General features: G+C 43.4%; 1 protein-coding gene across 2 annotated transcripts in view; it reads left to right on the top strand.

Annotated features, from left to right (window-relative positions):
• LOC126162323 (protein regulator of cytokinesis 1-like) overlaps positions 1-16418 on the top strand; it is a 140160-nt gene that overhangs the window by 17956 nt on the left and 105786 nt on the right. The window lies entirely within an intron of this gene.

Genomic DNA, 16418 nt, shown 5'->3' with positions numbered 1-16418 from the left:
AGGCACAACAAAAGACTGTGAAATAAGTAAGCTTGGAGCCAAAAAGGCCTTCATCGGAATTAAACGTTTGTGTGTTTGTGTAATTCTGAAGAAGTCTTTTTGTTGTGCCTATCTGTGATTCAGCACCACCATTACATGGTGAGCAGTAATCTATTGTTTTCATTATGTTGTCATTATTCCATCCTGGATTTTCCATTGTTTAAAAAATAATTCGTGTAATTTAAGATTTTGAAGTTGGAGATAGGAAAATTTTTTGCTTCATTCTCTTTCCCACTGAGAGTCTGAAATATTTTATGTCTCATTTTCTTTGATCCATTGTGTAGTTTTAAAGATATTTCAATGTCTTCAGTAAAACTGACCCCTCATATATTATGTAATAATACAAAATATATGACGACATAAAAATTTATGCTGACAGGTGCCAAAGTGGTACCTGACAGAATATGAATTATTTCGTGTCAGATTGTTCTCTGAAAAAGAAAAAAGAAAAAAACATTTATACCAAATGTTTCAGTGTCACTAATTTTTACATTGATCACTGCCAGACTAAAGACCCACACCCACACGGCACTTAGTTAACACTTCACAGTGAACTAGGAGCACTCAACCAAAAGCTCATGGATGTATAACAACTTGACACAGCTGAAAGCGTGATATAATTTTATAGTGACACATACATTTTGCTAACTCGAAGATGTTTCATGGGGGACTGTTATTGAGAAGTGTAATGTTTTAGATGTCATGGTATTCAAACAGCAGTAACTTAACCAGAATCCGTGTCTTATTCTATCGCCTTCCCATTTTATAAACGTATTTATCATCATTACATGATAACATATGAGGCTTTGTAATCCCATCGAACGAGTTGGCACAGTGGTTAGCACTCAGAACACGCATTCGGGAGGACGACAGTTCAATCCCGCGTCCGGCCATCCTGATTCAGGTTTTCCTTGATTTCCTTAAATCGTTCCAGGCAGATGCTGGGATGGTTCCTTTGAAAGGGCACGGCTGACGTCCTACCCTGATCCAATGAGACCGATGACCTCATTGTTTGGTCTCCTCCCCCAAACAACCCAACCCAACCCCTTTGTAATCCCATAATTGTCTGTTGTGCCAAGGCTTAATGTACATGGAAGCCATCAGCCAACAAATTCAATGCTGTATCTTTTTAGATTTGTGGGTAATTTCTTCAACATGGGGTACGGGTGAGAAGAAAACTTAGCGAATGTTGCTTGTGAAAGCATCCAGAAACTTTAATCTAAGTGAGAGATTTCAATAATTAAATACCAGAAACAGGTATCTGAGATACAGTGATGTAAAAAAAGAAACAGAGAGGGCAGTAAGGACTTTCCACAGGTCAGTGGTAAGTGGAGGGAACACTAAAAAAATGGCCTGATGCAGACAAAAATGCTAATAGTAATATATAACAGCAAAGATGAGCAAAATTAGGAAACTTAAATTGTAGCAAAGGAGTCAAAAAATGAAAGGGATACCAGAAATACGGAAAGAGATTATAAATATTAAGTATAAGTTTAATATTGAAGTTTAGGGGAAAGGGAGGTAAAATTCCCAAGAAGAGAAAAAGTGGTGGTACAAAAAATTAAAAACTTTAAAAACAGTGAACTGTGCATCCAGCCACGCTATTGTTTCCTTTTTGTCCACAATATTTTGACGACCAAAATAACCGTCTTCTTCATGTCTGTTACTTTCGCTGTTGTGTGTACTCGCTGCCTGCCAGCTGGATTCCACACAAGGAGTACACATAATAGCTAATCCCTCAGCACGCGAAGAGGATGGCTCCGTTGGTCATTGAAAATGGGCACAAGAACTTGACTGAACATCCAGAAGCTCACCATTAATCATACATGCTGAGAAAACTTGACAGAACACAAAACTGTAAAAAACAAAAACCTCGCTGAATTGTTGTTGCATATCATCTTGTATGTATGGTTCATATGAAATAAGTTTGTGATCAACAGATATTGGTGCCAGGCTGCCGGCTAGTGCAGCAACTTGGCCTGTGCTCATGTGTTAGATATCTATCACTCCATGTTTGGAGCCTTGCCATGTGTACCCTGCTTCATCTAGAAAGGTTTTGCATGTACCCACAAAATAAGAAACACGTTGTGTTCATGAAATCTGGAAAACGCCAGTGATTGGCTGATACCAGGTCCCTACCTCTCAACTGAAACATAAATCATGAAATCATTTTAATTAAACTATAGTGTGGATTACTTCACAAGTGAAATTGATAAATTGAATCATAGTTGTAGTTACACTAGAATAGATAGCTGTAAGACAAAATTTACATTTTTTGGAAAAGGTAACTATAAGAATGTGAATAAAATAGAACTATGAAGCTTATTATGGAGTTTTGAAGGCAGTTTGATATAGATAATTATTAGTATGTGCCATAAGACGACTAGGAAGCATAATGATACGGGGTGAGTTTGGGTTGGCTTCATTTCATTTTAGAATATCGGTTTAAGATGAGTAATTCTGAGCACTTTCCGCTGGAAAACCCATAATACATGCTTTATAGTATTCTATAAAACTAAATAAACTGTTTCCTTGAGTTTTTTATCAGCTCTTTAGGAAAATAATCTGTCGTCTACTATGGCAAGCACAGAAAACCAAATAGTCGTTAGGGGCGTAAAGCAACTATGAGCATGTAACCAGCCTTGTGTGTTACATTTATTTATGCCAAGGAAATAATAGCTGTGCCGACTATTGATTTTCCATGTCATTATTATTGACAAATCAAGCCTTGTTTACACTGGAGCAAATGGAAACAAACACAAGCAAATGAGCATTCATAGATAATTTGTCAGTGTTCATTATCACTGACTTGTATCTGTGAATCAACATTTCCACAGGAGAGAATATGACAGAACAAGCATAGCCTACGAGTATTGCATTATTGTTTTTTGGCCCCCTCTCCACAGGGCTCATAGTTTTTTTGCCAGTTTTTGCATCGCGCACACACGGGCCCAAGCTATTGCGGCCCATTCTTCCTTCTCAAGCTGCATTTTCTCCCCCATGCCCCTTCTTCCCTGACCTCACTCCTTCCCCTCTGCCCCTTCTCTGTGTTCTTACCTATGTTGAACTGGTTCTCCAACTGGTTTCTTGTACTCCTTCCTGTTATTGTTCCTGGTGGCTTTTCCCTTTCATGCTTCCTTTTTGGAATTTTTGGTCCACCTTTGGAGTTGGTCTCCTCTTCTATATTTACTCTCTTTAGTGCAAGCCATTTGGGGACGGCCCATGCTGTAGCTGGCTGGTGCCCTTGGGAAGAGCCTCTTATCAGAGTGGGTGGTATCAAGGTTGATGCTTTCTGTATGAAATGCATTTAGCTCCGAAAAAACTGGACGTTCTTCTAAGGCTGTTCTTCAGTGGGTAAGGGATCATTTAATGCTGCTTCTTATGATCCTGTGACCTTCCCTTCCCTGGCTACAGACTGGGAGGAGGGCCAGACTCTTTCCCCACTACCTAGTCTGCACTAAGACGGATGGAGACACATTCACCATCACAACGCTGTTACTTTTTGCCGAAAATATCGAAGACAAGTTTGGCCAAGTGGAGTCCCTCAGTAACATGTACTCAGGTTCCCTGTTGATCAAAACTAGTTCTTCTGCCCAGTCTGCAGCTCTTTGTGCTTGTGATCATCTTGGTGACATACCAGTGTCCATTTCTGCTCACCAGTCTTTGGATATGTTTCAGGGGGTCATTTTTCATAGGAACCTCATCATTCAAATTGATGAACTCCAGTTCAATCTGGAACAATGGGGTGTTCATTTTGGTCGGTATGTCCAAAAAGGTCATAAGGACAACCACACCAGTACATCTACATCTACACTCTGCAAACCACAGCGAGGTGCATGGCAGAGTTACTGGGTTTTCTTTCTGTTCCATTCACGTGTTGAGCATAGTTTGAATGCCTCTGTGCGTGCAGTAATTATTCTAGTCTTATTCTCACAATCACTATGTGAGTGATACGTAGGGGATTTTAGTATATTCCTAGAGTCACCATTTAAAGCAATTCTTGAAACTTTGTTAATCATCTATCTCAGGGGAGTGATTTATAAGCAATCTTAGTTTTACCCTGATTACACTTCCCCAGTATTCTACCAATAAACTGAAGTGTACCACCTGCTTTGCCATGACTGAACATATGTGATCTCACCATTTCACATCCCTACAATGTGTTACACCCAGGTATTTGTATGAGTTTGCAGATTCCAACAGTAACTCATTAGTAGTGCAATCATAAGACACTAAGTTTTTTGTTTTGTGAAGTGCACAATTTTACATTTGTTTATTTATAGCACGTTGCAAATCTTCTCACCCCTTTGAAATCTTATCAAGATCATCATCAGGATTTCCTTCCAGCGAGCCGGGTAGGAACTTTGTGAACGATATGCCTCCATTGGTTTCTGTCCTGGTATAGCTTTTCCCTCTCCTCTACATCCCATGTTACTCCTCTCCTCTTGAGATGTTCCATAACATGGTCTGTCCATCTCTTTCTAGGCCACCCAATTTGTCTTCTTCCTGGTACTCCATCTCCGAATACTGGCATGGAGTTAGCGTCTGGTGCATTCGCTTCACATTCCTGAATCACTTAAATTTCAAAGCACTCATTCTCTCCTCTAGTCAATATCATCTGCAGGTCTCTCCTTACATAATAGTTCTTGACTCTCTCTCTCTCTCTCTCTCCTAGTTTTTTGTAGAGCTGACCTAAGGAACTTTATTTCAAATGCTTATATTTGACTCTCTTCTCTCTTATTTATGACACAGGCCTCTAGACTATACATCATGATTTGCAGAAGATAAGTTATATACATGGTCTGTTTGGCTCGTTGAGGGACTTCCTTGTCCCAGATTAGATTTCGTACTTGGTGGAAGAAACTAGATCCTTTTGTTATTCTGTTTAAGACTAACAGTTGGGAACTTCCATCGCATGATATGATGCTACCCAGAAAATTAAAGTTTTCACAAATTCAGCCTTCTCCCCCTCCAGTATGATGTGACAAAGTCACCTTCATTGCCAGTGCCTTGTTCCTATGTACAGTACTTGAATTTTTTAAATTTTGTGTTCCAGTAATCTAGTCTCCTCTGAACCTCCATTTCAGTCTCTCCCCAAATGGCGATGTCATCAGCAAAAACAAAAGCGGTGAGATCTTAATTTTCCTCTTCATTGATTTCTTTCATGATTGTGTCCATAAGTGTAATGAAGAGTAAAGGAAAGAGCAAACTGCCTTGCTGAACACTTTTGTCTTAAATCATTTTGATCTTCCACCTCCTACTTGTACACTGCTCTCATAACCATCTTACAGCATCTGGACTTCTTTTAATTAATGAATCAGGAACATTATGTTTTCTCAAGCATTCCCATATTTTATCCCTTGGTACACTGTCATATGCTTTTTCCAAATCCACAAATACTACTATAAAGTCCTTTCCTTTTTCCCAATATTTCTCTGTTAACTAACTGAGGAAGAAAATGAGATCTGTTGTTCCCTTATCACTTCTTTTACCCCTTGCTGCTGTTCCTCTAATTGGTGCTCTAGAATTTTCCACAATCTTTTTTCTGTGACCTTTCCCATTATTTTTCCTCGGTAGTTGGTGCATTTCTTTCTACTACCTTTCTTGAACAATGGTATTATAATTCCTTTTTTCCATTCATCCGGCACTTTTTCTTCCCATATCACCCCCAGTACCTGGTGTAACCATTGTATTCCACGGATTCCTGCGGCTTTAATAATATCTGCTGTCAGCTCGTCTACTCCAGCTGCCTTCCCACTTTCATCTGTTTCAGGGAATTCTCAATTTCTAACCAAGAGATTGGATCCTGATCTTCCTCTAAGTCAATGACTTTGGTGTCTCTTTCTTGTGCACCTTCCCCATGAAGTAAGATTTCAAAAGAATTCTTTGTCTTTTCTGATACCTTCCGTGTCCTCTGTTTCAATCGCTTTTATGTTTTCTCTATCAGATCATTTACTTTTCAATAACCCATATAGCAGTTTTTGGTTCACTTTGCTATTGTTCTAGTTCCTGGGTGAATTTTTCCCAACTCTTCTCCTTTTCTTCTTTCACAATTCTCTTTTCTTGGAGTTTCTTTTGTCAGTATTCCTTCTCCAGTGTCACCACCTTGTGTTCATCTTTTGCTACCAGCCTCTGGTTCTGATTTCTTTTTACAAAATCCATGTTTTTCTTTGCCAAATTATGTTTTTTAATTGCATCTTTTACTCTATCATTCCATGAACTGTTTCTTTGTTTTTCACTTTACCCTTTGTTTTGCCTCATATCTGCACAGCACAATTAACTATTGATGTTTTAAATAGGTTCCACTCTTCCTCTGCACTACCCCATTCAGTTTTAGGCAATTTTTGTGCTGCTAGATTTTGGAAACTTTTCTTATTTTCTTCTTCTTTCAACTTCCACTCCTTAATTTTTGGCATTCTTTGTACAGCATTCAAACTTTCCATGTTATTTATCTCAGCTACTAGTAACCTGTGGCAGCTATCCAAGTGCTCACTTGGTAAGACTTTCTTGTCCCGTACTTTTCCTCCAATTAATTTGTTCGTTAATATATAGTCTATAACTGCCTTAGATTTTCCATCCCTAGTAATCTTATGGTTATCTTGTTTCTTGAAGAATGTATTCTTCACTAAAAGATGATTCCTTATGCACAGATTTAGAATTTCTTTACCCTTAACAGTTTGTCTTCCGTATCAAAAAGGACCCATCGCCTCCTCATATCCATTTCTATCCATGCCGATCTGAGCAATCAGATCCCCAATTATGATAATGTTATCTTCTCTTACTTGATCTTCCAGTTCAAGGAATTTCATTTTTTCTTCCTCAGTGCACACTTGCTGAGGCGCGTACACTTGGCGCATAATAAAACTATATTCTTTCCCAAGTTCACTTCTGCTCTAATTACCCTTTCGCTTACAAAGCTCACATCTGTAACTGGGTCAATGTCTTCGTGAAACACAAAGCCCACTCCATTTTTTTTTTTTCCTCTTTATTGTGACCCTACCAGTATAATTTGTACCCACCTCTCAGCAATTTAGTTTTTTCCCTTCCACTTGGTTTCTTTCGAAAAAAGGATATGAATCTTTCTCCTCTCCATGTCTACAATCTCTTTAGTCTTTCATGTCAAGGTTATTACATTTAATGTTCCCACTCTCAACTTGTTTCTGTCTTTTTGTTGTGTTCTAGTTTTCTGTTCTTGTTTAGTGTATCTTCTTGCATTCCTTGGTTTTTCTTCAGGCTGTGAAGATTTTGTGCAGATTGTTTCAGATGGTACTACTTATAGATAACTGCATCTTCTGCAAAAAGATTGCCATTACTATTAATTTTGCCTGCAAGGTCATTGATATACAACACGCACAGCAAGTGTCCCAACACACTTCCTTGGGGCACATCTGAAATTCCTTCTACATCTGATGATAACTCTCCATCCAAGATAACGTGCTGTGTCCTTCCTACCAAAAATTCCTCAGTCTAGTCACAAATTTCACTTGATACCCCATATGGTCGTACTTTCGACAATAAGTGTAGGTGCAATACTGAGTCAAACGCTTTTCGGAAATCAAGAAACATTGCATCTATCTGGTTGCCTTGATCCAATGCTTTCGGTATGTCATGTGGATGAAGTGCGACTTGGGTTTCACATTACCGATGTTTTCGAAATCCATGCTGGGTGACATTGAGGAACATTGAACATTCTGTTCAAGATAGCTCATTATGTTTGAGCTCAGAATATGTTATAAGATTCTACAACAAATCAGTGTCAGGGATATTGGACAGTAGTTCCGCGGATCACTTCTAGCACACTACTTCTAGATGGGTGTGACCTGTGCCTTCTTTGAAGAACTGGGCACAGTTTTCTGTTTGAGGGATCTAAGATTACTTTTAGTTAGAGGAGGGCTAACTCAGCCGCATATTCAGTATAGAATCTGACTGGGATTCCATTGGGCCCTGGAGCTTTGTTCAATTTTAACAATTTCAGCTGTTGCTCAACACCACTGACACTGATACTTATTTCATTCATCTTTTCAGTGGTATGAGGATTAAATTGGGAGAATTCAACTGGATTTTCCTTTGTAAAAGAACATTTGAAAATGAAGTGAAGCATTTCAGCTTTTGCTTTGCTACTCTGTTTGTCTCATTCCCTAGGGTTTGGACACTAACTTTGGCTCCCCAGGGGGCTCACAGTTCTTTCGTGAGTATGTGCGTGGCGAGCACGGGGCCCTGAGCTATTGCAGCCTTCCTTCTTTCCAGGGCTGCATTTCCTTTCCCTTCCCCTCCTTTCCTCTCTTTGCTCCTTCTCCTTTGCCCTCTCCTCTCCCTCTTGGTGTCCCTGCTTATGTTGGCCCCGCTATCCTCCTGGTTACATTGGTTTTGCAATTTAGTTATGTTGCGTAATCACCTCATCCTTCTGGCACTCCCTAGTCCCCCTCTGGGATTTGACCTCCATTACTTAATTTCTCTTCCGTAGTGTGAGCCATTTGGGGAAGCGCACCTTACCTGGTGTCTCCAACGTGTGCCCTCCTAGTTCATTCCACCTTTTCTTTCATGTCGTTGTCTGATGCTATGGTGCATAGCCAGCCCGTGTGATGGGGTCGCTATGTACGCTTTTGGTTGAGCCCCCTGAACACACAGGGATCACACTTCTGATAACTGAGCTGTGACCTCCTCATGTAAGCCTAGGAGTGGTTGCTTGTCATCCTGGAGCATTAGAACTCCTGGCAATGGCCACTGTGCCAGATGGCCCTTGCTGTGGCTGGGCGGTGCCCGTGAGGAGAGCCCGACAGAAGAGTGGGTGGTATCAGGGCGGACGCTATGCAAATGACACACATACGGGTCCAGAACTCTAGCTGTTCTTCTGCAGCTGTCTCTCTGCGTGGAACTGATTCTTCTAGTGCTGCTTCTCCTGCCCCTTCGGCCTTTCCTTCCATGGCTACCACCTGGGAAGAGGGTCAGGCCTGTCGGCTAGGGGCGAAACCTTTACCCCGCTATCTGGTTTGCACCAGGACTGATGAGGATACTGTCACCAATACCAAACCTGTATTCTTTGTGGAACACATTGAAGACAAGTTTGGCGAAGTGGACTCTCTGAGAAAGATGCAGTCGGGTTCGTTGTTGATCAAAACTGCTTCAGCTGCCCAGTCTGCGGCCCTTCGTGCCTGTAACCATCTTGGCACGATTCCTGTGTCCATTACCCCCCACCAGTCTTTAAATATGGTTCAAAGTGTGATTTTTCACAGGGACCTCATCCTTCAAACTGATGAGGAACTTAGGGACAATCTCAGACAGTGGGGTGTTCACTTTGTTCAGTGTGTTCAGAAGGGTCCGAAGGACAATCGCATTGATACTGGTGCCTTTATCCTGGCCTTTGAAGGGGATACTCTCCCTGAGAAAGTAAAGATTATGGTTTATTGATGTGATGTGAAGCCATACATCCCACCTCCTATTAGTCTTCCCGCTGTTCGCAGACCCCTCTCTGTGGTGACTGTGGATGTCCGCTCCATGAGGAGAGTTCCTGTGTTCCCCCTCCTGTGTGTGTAAACTGTCATGGCAATCATTCTCCACGTTCACCAGATTGCCCAGCATATATGAACGAAAAGAAGATACAGGAGTATAAGTCCCTTGATCGTCTAACCTACACCGAGGCTTGTAAGAAGTATGCACGTCTTCACCCTGTGTCCATGACGTGTAGTTATGCTTTAGTTACATTTTCACCCCTTCCTCCCCCTTCCTTACCCCAGTCCCGGACCCCTCTCCTCCTCCCCTCCCCTGCGGCTCCCACACCTTCTCCTCAGGGTGCTGCTCCCCCTCCTCAGCCGGAGAAGTGTCACACTTCTTTGGTGTCTGCCGGTCAAGGGTGTCCATCCTGGGATACCCCTTCCCGGCACCTTTCAGGCCAAAGGTCTGCTGTCACGTGACAACCGCGGGAACCACGGTCTGTTGGCCCCTAGGTTGCCCGATCTCTTTCTGTTCCTGATCTTGCTGCAACTGGCTCCTTTATGCCACACAGCCCTCCTTGATCTCAAACAGAAAAGAAGAAGAAGAAGAAGAAGAAGAAGAAGAAGAAACATAAGTCCCGGGACAAGGAGCCTCTGGTGTCACCAGAGGTCCCATCCCCGGTTTCACAACCAGATTCTGCCCTGTTGTTCATGGATGTCCCCCGCTCCTTGTCAGTGATGGCTGGTGACCCGGCGGTATGACTGGCTTTAGCCTGTTCATCCCCCATTTGAATCATCGTTATGTAGTCATCCAATGGAATTGTAATGGATATTACCGTCGCCTTGCGGAACTGAAATCCCTTATTTCGTCTTACTCTGGAGCTTGTGTGGTTCTACAGGAATCTCATTTTACTGATGATCACTCACTGATCCTCTGTGGGTTCCGTGTTTTCTGTAGAAATCAGGTTGCCCCCTGCGGGCTTCTGGCGGCATTTGTACGTTTGTCCGTACAGATGTTGCTAGCACGTGGATTCCTCTTCAAACTACATTGGAAGCGGTTGCTGTTACGGTCCACCTGGACTCTGAGGTCATGGTTTGCAATCTTTTTCTCCCTCCTGATAGGACTCTTCCACCTGCTGCCTTAACTGCCCTTCTTCAGCAACTTCCTCCTCCCTTCCTCCTTCTCGAGGATTTTAATGCTCATCATCCCTTGTGGGGCAGTGCATTTCCATTGAGAGGTGGTCTTCTCATAGACCAGTTTATTACAGACCATGACTTGTGCCTTCTTAATGATGGCTCCCCTACTCATTTCAGTGCCAGTCATGGTACCTTTTCTGCCATTGATCTTTCTTTTTCTTCTCCCTTCCTCCTTCCTTCATTACACTGGTCGCCACACGACGACCTTTGTGATAGTAACCATTTCCCGTTGATTCTCTCGCTCCCTTCTCGCTCCCTTCCCGCTCCCCGATGGACAGGTTACCTTGTTGGTCTATCCAATGTGCTGCTTGGCCTCTGTAGACTGGATAGGTCGTGTTTTCTCCCTCTTTGTCGAGTTGTATTGATGACGTCCTACGTGACATGTCTGATGCGATTGTTCGCACTGCTAGTCTTGCTGTATCGCGCTCATCTGGGCCATTTTGCCGCCGGCAAGTCACTTGGTGGAGTACAGCCATTGCCATCGCCATCCGTGATCGCCATCGATCTTTGCAATACCTTAAGAGGCACCCATCCGTTGCCAACCTTATTACCTTTAAATGCCTTCGAGCTAAAGCCCGTTATTTAATCAAACAGAGCAAACGGATGTGTTGGGAACGCTTTGTTTCTTCCCTCTGTTCTACTGTCCCTATGTCACAGGTATGGGCTACACTTCGCTCTCTCCAGGGTTGCCATTGGCAGTCCACCCTCCCAGGCCTTCACCTCCCAGATGGATTTTGTACGGACCCATTGATTCTTGCAGAGCATCTTGTGACCCATTTTGCAACGGCATCAGCGTCAGCCTCCTATCCGGCTGCTTTCCTTTACCAGAAACAGAGGGCTGAAGCGTCCGCCTTATGTTTTACCCCTTGTTAGTCAGAATCTTACAACGGACCTTTTACTGAATGGGAATTTCTTTCTGCCCTTTCTTCTCCTGATAAGGCCCTTGCCAAGACTCCATTCATAACCAACTGCTTAAACATCTCAGTGCTCCACAACGGCAACATCTTCTCCGGGTGTTTAATTGTATTTGGCTCCAGGGTGACTTCCCTTCTCAGTGGAGGGATAGCATCATGGTTCCTGTCCTTAAGCCTGGTAAGAACCACCCTATTTGTTGAAAGCTATCGGCCAATTAGTCTGACAAATGTTGTTTGCAAGTTACTTGAACGGATGGTAGCCCATTGGCTCAATTGCGTCCTCGAATCTCGGGATCTATTGTCCCTTACCAGTTTGGCTTCCGAGGGGGGTGGTCTCCGATCGATCATTTACTTCGTTTGGAATCCGCAGTTTGGCAGGCTTTTTTCCAGCACCGCCATTTGGTTGCAGTATTTTTTGACCTTCACAAGGCCTATGACATGGCTTGGCGCCATCACATCTTTCTTACACTTCATCAGTGGGGTCTCTGGGGCCCACTCCCGATTTTTATCCGCCAGTTCCTGTTCCATTGGTCATTCGTGGTTCAGGTTGGTACAGTTTTTAGTTCTCCATGGACGCAGGAGACGGGCATCCCACAGGGTTAAGTATTGAGTGTACTTCTTTTCCTCATTGCTGTAGATGGACTTGTGGCCTCTGTCGGTCCTTTGGTCGCCTCTGCTCTGTATGTGGATGATTTCTGCATTTGGGTGAGTTCCTCTTCGATGGCCTCTGCAGAGCGGCAGCTCCAGGGAGCTATACGATGTGCCTCTGCATGGACCCTCTCACACGGGTTTCAATTATCTCCTTTAAAATCGCAGGTGGTCCACTTCTGTCGCCGTACTACAATCCACACTGATCCGGAGCTCTATCTTGATGCACAGTGATTGCCTGTGTTTCCACAGTTTTGTTTCCTGGGTCTTCTTTTCGACAACAAGCTCATTTGGCTGCCCCGTATCAGACTTCTGAAGGTAGGATGTTTCCGTAAACTTAATGTTCTTCGCTTCCTTGCCCACACCTCTTGGGGTGCAGAGCGCTCCCTCCTTCTCCGCCTTTATCGTGCTTTAGTTCTGTCTCGCTTGGGCTATGGTTGTCAAGTTTATGGTTCAGCTGCTCCTTCCACACTTCACCTGCTGGATCCAGTTCACCATCGTGGTATCCGTTTGGCCTCCAGTGCCATCCCTACTAGCCCTGTTCATAGTCTCCTGGTTGAAGCTGGGATCCTTCCCTCCCTTTCTGTTCGGCAGTCCCAGCGTCTGGTGTCTTATGCAATCGCTGTCCGTTCCTTTCCCACTCATCCTTCCTATTCTATCCTGTCCCAAGACCATGGACGTCACCCACCTGATTCCCGCCCTCGGGCGGGGTTTTCGGTTAAGCTCCGCCTTGCGTCTCTTCGCCGTGATTTTCAGCTTCCTCCTTTGTCCTGTCTTCCACGCTCCCTCCCCTCCACCCCACGTTGGTTAGTTCCACGGCCCCGAATTCGGATGGATCTCTGCCGAGGTTTGAAAGATTCCATCCCCCCGATGGTGTTCCGTTCCTTTTCCCGCCGAATTTTATGAGAGTTTTGGGATGCTGTTGTTTTTTACACTGATGGCTCTAAATCTGCTGATGGTGTGGGATATGCCTTCACATCCTCTGTTGGAACGGAAAATAATCTACTACCACCTACATGTGGGGTGTTTACTGCGGAATTGATGACAATTTCCCAGCCCTTAGCTTTATTAAACAGTCCCAAACAACCGCATTTTGTTATGTACGGACTCAATGAGTGGCCTTCTGGCTATTGACCGGTGTTTTTCGTGCCATCCATGACCATCTAGCTGATCTTCACCGTGCTGCTTGTTCCGTTGACTTCCTTTGGGTCCCAGTCCATGTGGGTATCGCAGGTAATGAGCTTGTTGATCGTTTGGCTGGGGGAGCAGTCACTTACCCCCCCCCCCCCCCCCCCCCAGTTTTCTATAACCCCTCTTGCAGCGGATTTACGGCTTCACATCAAATCCCACTTCGCAGAATCATGGCCAACTCTTGGGAGGCTACCTCCCTGTCTAATAAACTTCATGCGATTAAGGTGACACCAGGCCCGTGGCGTTCTTCCTTTCGCCTCTCCTGAAAGGACTCGACCACGCTGTGTCGGCTCTTCATTGACCATACCAGGCTGACCCACACTTTACCATTGTGGGTCAGCCTGGTATGGTCAATTTTAATGCTCGTCATCCTTTGTGGGGCAGTACTTTTCTGTCTAGTTAGGGGCTCCTCATTGATCAATTTCTTGCAGACTATGATCTGTGTCTTTTTAATGATGGTTCCCGTATACATTTTAGAGCCACATATAGCACTTTCTCTGCCATTGATGTATCGCTCACCACACCACCCCTCTCCTTGTTTTTTCCTTACACTGGTCACAACACAATGGCCTCTGTGATAGTGATCACTTCACATTTGGGTTTTTTCATTCTCTTCCCACCTCCCAGTGGCCGGGTTATCCCGCTGGTCTTTCCGTTGTGCTGATTGGCATCTCCGTACCTCCCAGGTAGGTATTAAACCACCTTTGTGAAGTTGTAGTGCTGAAGTAATTCATGGATAGCCCAGTAAGAAAATTCTACTGTAAGCATTGCCGTTCGCCACTTGATGGGCTCAGTTCGCCACTGGCCAGTTCCATGGTTGAGCACAGCCATTGCCACTGCCATCTGTGAAGGTTGTCACGCCATTCTACATCTTAAGCGGAAACCATCCTCCGCCGGTCTTATTACCTTTAAACATTTTCATGCCAAGGCTGTTACGTAATAAAATGGAGCAAGTGGGTATGTTGCAAATGATTTGTCTCCTCCCTAGTTTCTACTGTCCCTTCTCACCTGTTCTTTACCTCTTGTCAGGCAGAATCCTACAATGAATCTTTTACTGAATGGGAACTTCTTCTGGCTGTCTTTTCTTCCAACGATTCAGCCCCTGGTCCTGTTTCCATCCAAAACTTGCCTCGACACCTCAAACCTCCACAACGATAATATCTCCTCTAACTATTTAACCATATTTTGCTCAAAGGCATTTTCCCCTCTCAGTGGAAAAACTGTGTTGTGGTTCCTGTCCTTAAGCCTGGCAAGGATCTGTCTTCTCTTGATAGTTACTATTCAATCAGTCTGACCAAAGTCTCATGCAAGTTACTCGACTGATGGATGGTGGCTCGTCAGCTCTGTTGGGTCCTTGAATCTCAGTGCTTTTATATCCGTACCAGTGCTGATTTTGGGACAGTGTCAGAGTGATCATCTGATTCTATTGGAACCCACAGTTCAGCAGGCCTTTCCTCAATGCCGCCATCTTGTCGCAGTTTTCTTGGATCTTTGTATGGCCTACAACATGGCTTGGTGCCAGCCCATCCTACCTGCTCTCCATGACTGGGGTCATTGGGGCCCCCTTCAGATGTTTATTCGACAGTTTCTGTCCCACTATTTGTTCAGAGTTCGGGTTGCAAATGTTCTTGGCTCTCCACAGATCCAGGAGAATGGCACTCCTCAGGGGCCTGTATAAAGTGTCCTTCTTTTCCTCATCACTGTTAATGGACTTGTGGCCTCCACCAGACTGTTGGTCACCCCTTCTCTGTTTGTGGATGATTGCTGTAATTGTGCTAGTTCCCGTTCAGTGGGCTCTGCAGAGTGATAGCTACAGGGTGCCATTCAACATGCTTCTGTTTGGACAAGGTTTTAGATTGTCTCACCTTAAATTGAGGGTGGTGCATTTCTGTCACCATTCTGTGGTCCATCCTGACCTGGAGCTCTACCTCGACACGCAACACCTGACTGTGGTCCTCCCAGTTCTGTTTATTGGGTCTTCTTTTTAGCAAAAAGCTTTCTTGGTTGCACCATACCCATATTCTGAAGGTTGGCTGTTTTCATAAACTCAGTGTCTTTCACTTCCTTGCCCACTTAGTACACCTCCTGAGATCAGCCAACCAATTGACTATTATTTTTTGGTGTCAATAATCAGCGCACAGAATAAAACACTATAGAGTTACACGTGATTCAGAACTTTGATATTAAGGAAGGATGTTTTGCATGGCATACACCCTGTTTTTGACTGAGCAAGCAAAATGGATTAGTAAAAGAGGAATTTCGGTATCTGAATGTGTGTGTATTTGTGGAGGTGTTTCACTTAACACTGAATTGCAGCTCCAGCTTTCCTTAGAATTATTCCAAAACTTTACACATGTCGATTGACTCACTTTTTGCTGGCTCCTCATTACAACTGAGGAGTAAATTTAAAAGCAATACACTGATTACTGATGACCAATATAATTTAATTTACACTCTTGATTATTAGCAAATGGAGAAATTCACATTAGTGATAGTTCCAGCAGCAGTCATATTTCAGGTAGTTCATAATATCTGGAGTGAACTACGTATAATGAATATAATGCTTACAAAATGTGATTAATGAAATGTGAAATATATTACAAATGGCCTGTCATATAGGCTGTCTGATAAAATCTGCTATATAGTTTGAGAACAGATAGTGTAGTCCCAACTAACCATTTTTATCTATCATCAAAAATCTTTAACATGACAGTGATATATCAGCTCTGTAATTACGACTACCGGGAATGTAAACAATGGAAATGATCAGGCGTTTTGTTTGTTTTGAATATTGATAGCAGAATAGATGGATATTCATTTATCTTTCTTCTCCTTCGCCCTTTGTAATGTTGATCTTTTATGTTCTAAAAGCATCTGTGATGACTATATTCTTCTATCAGCAATGTTACGTTGTCTTCACATCACTCCATTGCTCTTGCAATTCATGTCAACAACAGAAGTAGACAAGGTACCAGACCAAAGCTTTCTGTGCTGCTAG

This window comes from Schistocerca cancellata, chromosome 2, assembly GCF_023864275.1.
Source record: "Schistocerca cancellata isolate TAMUIC-IGC-003103 chromosome 2, iqSchCanc2.1, whole genome shotgun sequence".
Classification (NCBI taxonomy): Eukaryota; Metazoa; Arthropoda; class Insecta; order Orthoptera; family Acrididae; genus Schistocerca; species Schistocerca cancellata.
Note: the sequence above shows the minus strand (reverse complement) of the source record. Positions and strands in the feature narration are given on the sequence as shown.